The sequence below is a fragment of the Urocitellus parryii genome, chromosome 2 (assembly GCF_045843805.1).
Source record: "Urocitellus parryii isolate mUroPar1 chromosome 2, mUroPar1.hap1, whole genome shotgun sequence".
Lineage (NCBI taxonomy): Eukaryota > Metazoa > Chordata > Mammalia > Rodentia > Sciuridae > Urocitellus > Urocitellus parryii.
Genome location: NC_135532.1, coordinates 174,098,589 through 174,102,493, shown reverse-complemented (window position 1 = coordinate 174,102,493; position 3,905 = coordinate 174,098,589).

The window sequence follows — 3,905 nt, the reverse complement described above, 5'->3', positions numbered from 1 at the left end:
AGGTTAGTCCTAAATTTACCAAACTATAGTCCGTATATGTTTTTCTGGTGAGAGCTGTGGGGTAAGGACAGAAAGGAGGGTGGGCCCGAGGGTGGCCCCAGTCAAACAAAATTTTAAAGTGCTCCTGACACCACAAACCAGATGAGCGCATCCTCTATATGTACTTTAGAAGTTTACTGTAATTTAAATTTAAATTTTGAGACATCAGAGCAAATTCTCTGGCCTCAAGTCTACCTCCAGATCAAGCTGATACGCCTACGTGGGTTTCCACACATTTGTAAGAAAAGGTAGACTGCAATTCAAGGCTGCAGAGCATCCCAGTGTGATAAGGCCAGCTCTCCCTGTCTCTGCATGCATCACTGGCAGAGGAGACATGTGAGGCCCCCAGCATTCCAGAAGACAGAGGTGCCATAAGTTTCCAGATCCTGGTGCCATGTTGGCTCGTAGTGTGGAAACTCCTCCTCGGGACTCCTCGTTGCTCACCTTCTCCACCTGGCTCAGAAGTTACCCTCAGGCTCTGTGCCTTCATCAGGAATGAAGAGCTTGCTCCTGATGTCCCCTGGCCTCAGCCCAAGCTGCTGGTGACCAAACGGGGGAAAGAGACGTTGTGGTCTCTGAGGTGTTCCATGCCACTAGCAGCTGCTATGAATTCCACAGGTCCCTGCCACTTCTCACCAAGTTCTGGAGACTGGAAGTCCAAGATCAAGGTGCCAGCTGATTTTCTGGTGAGAGTTCCTTCCTAGCTGCTGATGGCCACCTTCTGTGTCCTCACATGGTCTTTTCTCAGTGTCTGTTATAGAGCAGGGGAAATGGGAGAAGGTGAGAGAAAGAAAGAGCCCAACTATTAGAATTTAAGTCAGATGGTATATTAAAGCAACAAGCAGCATTTTTTTTCTTCCCCCCTTGGCATTGCCATTTATTAGATATATGACCTTGATAAAACTTGTTGTTTAACTAGCAGCATCTTAAAGCTACTTAAACAATGACACAACATATTAACCTCTTGTGTGTGTGTGTGTGTGTGTGGTACTGGGGATTGAACCCAGGGGTGCTCTACCACTGAGCAACATCCCCAGCCCCTAATATTTTTTATTTTGAGACAAGGTCTCACTAAGTTGCCTGGGCTGATCTTGAACTTGTGATCCTACCTCTCCCACTCCCATGAATACTTGGAATTATAGGTATGAGCCACCACACCCAATTTCACCTCACTATTTGAAGTTGTGCAGTATTTCTCTTTGTTGCTGTTGAGTGTTTCATAAAATATATACTTGGCTTCTTGAAGTAAAAATATTCCACTGCTATTGAAGTCTGTCCTTCTGATAACTGTTTAAATGTTTTAAATATTATGTTTTGAAGCTATAGATTCCTTATCTAAAATACAGTTGTCCTTAATCCCTTGTTGGAGATGATTGCTAAGAGGATCATTAATATACATTATTTATATTATACTATATTAACAAAGTATATATTTCATATCATTATAATGTATTAAATATAACTATGATATATAAATATAGTAAATATTTAAATATTCATAAATTTTTGTGATCTGTATAAATTGATTATACATTATTGATGTCAGAAAACTTCAGGAAATTGATATTCCTTATTAAGGAGAAAGGCGCTTTTATTCCTTTGAGAGCAAAAATGACTCCCATTTTCTGTTTAGGGAAAAGAGGATTATGTGTCTTGGGCTGGGATCTATAATAGGAAGTATTTGCTGATAGTATTTGTTTTGGGGGTATATTCAGCATATAAGCCCCTTTACTGTTTAGGGGAGCATTTTCTTGTGTGGTCTTGGGAAACACAACCATATCCCTTGGAAATTAGGGTATGGTTGCATAATCCAGGCTCAACCCCCTGAATATGTGCCAAGAACATGGATCTGGAGTAAGTGGTATAAATATGCTGACTGGCTTCAGAGGTGGCAGCAGCAGTCTCTGGTGTCTCAGACAATAATGGCAGAAGTACCGGAGACAGTGTTCAGCAGCCACAGTGATAAAGGATTCCAACCAGGCCATCCCCTTGGTTTGACTGTGGTTGTGGTTACACTGCCCACCTCCTCTTGGTGCTGCCCGTGTGATCATCTAGCTGTCCATCCTTCACCTGGCATCTACCCAATATCTGTCCAACAAATTCCTTTCCTGCTTAGGTGAGCCAGAGTCACTTTCTGTTGCTTGCAATTGCAAACCCCGACTCATTCTTCTTCAAGTAGGAAAAATAAATGAGCAAACAATTCCTTGAAGTTGAGGAAGGTGATGGGGAAAAGATGAGACTGAGGAAGGCAGAAGGCACTGGGATTTGGAAAATTTGGAGGATTTGGATTTTGGAAAGTTTTTTTTTCTAGAATTAGTGGAAAGAAATGATGGCTATCAGGAGGCTGGAGTTGTGGCTCAGTGGTAGAGCGCTAACCTACCACACATGAGGCACTGGGTTCAATCCTCAGCACCACATAAAAATAAAATAAGGTATTGTGTTCACCTATAACTAAAAATGTATGTATATTTTTTTTCAAAGCTAAATCCCCTACAACTGGCTAATTTAGACACTCAAAGGCAAAAGGATTGGTGTGTAGGAGAAGAACACAAACACAGTGAGTAAAACAACCCCATGTATGTATATTTTTAAAAAGAAATGATAGCTATCTGTTTTGCTCAAATTAAACTACATTGCCTGCAGCTATGAGCAAAGCTTCCAGACCCTCAGAGAAATGAGTACTGCCATTCAACTGTCGAAAGTAAAAATGTGTCTACCATCCAGGGGAACTGAGTCACCTAAATGATAGAGTTCTTCAGAAAGGCTGGGCTCAGTGGTGCACACCTGTAATCCCAGCTGCTCCAGAGACAGAGGCAGGAGGATCGTGAGTTCAAAGCCAGCATCTGCAACTTAGTGAGGCGCTAAACAACTCAGTGAGACTGAGACATGAAAGCATTTCGAAGAGGAGTTGAATGTTAGCGAAAGCTGGAGGACCTGACGTATTTGAAACATGAAATAAACTTTCCATCTAGGATCACCTCATTCTCAAGTTTGTGAAAAGAACAGATTGTATAGACTTTGTTCTATTTTAGGCCCCAACTGGATGATTATCCGCAGAAATGACCTGTTGATACGTTGTATAGCCACTCTGTGCCTCAGTTTCCACATTTGTAAACCATTGATAACAGTATCTTCTTCATAGCCCTGTTATGAAAATTAAATGAATTAACACAGTAAGCCCTTGGAACAGTGCCTAGCACCTATTAAGAGCTCAATAAACTGGACACGGTGGCACATGCCTGTAATTCCAGCAGCTTGGGAGGCTAAGACAGGAGAATCCTGAGTTCAAATCAGCCTCAGCAACTGAGCAAGGCTATAAGCAACTTAGCGAGACCCTGTCTCAAAATAAAATATAAAAAGGACTTGGCTGTAGATCAGTGGTTAAGTGCCCCTCAGTTCAATTCCAGTACAAAAATAAAAAGAGCTCAATAAGTGCTCATCATTCATCTTGTGATTGTTGGAGTTTTTGTAACTTAGGGTAACCTCTGATGTACTCCCAATGACTGTGGGAACAAAAGCAGCTTTGGGCAGCAATTTAGTTGAAACAAGATTACTTAAGAAACCCAAAAGGTGTGACACTCCCCAAACATCAAGTTTTAGGGGAATTAAAAAGAGCACAACCATTTGGGGGGCCCTCAAGGATTAACCAGTCTGCCACTAATCAAGGGGTCCCTAGAAGTACACTTTTTGCCAGACATGTCTTTTAAATGATCCAGAGGCAGGTGGAGAAAAGATTTAAGAAAAGTTTGTCATCATGAATTGTCAGCTAAGAGGACAAAGGATACCCAGGGATGCAACCCAGGAAACCGACAAGGAGTAGAGGGGGTGCTGGGTCATAGATCACAAGAGAAAGCTGAGGTGGGAAG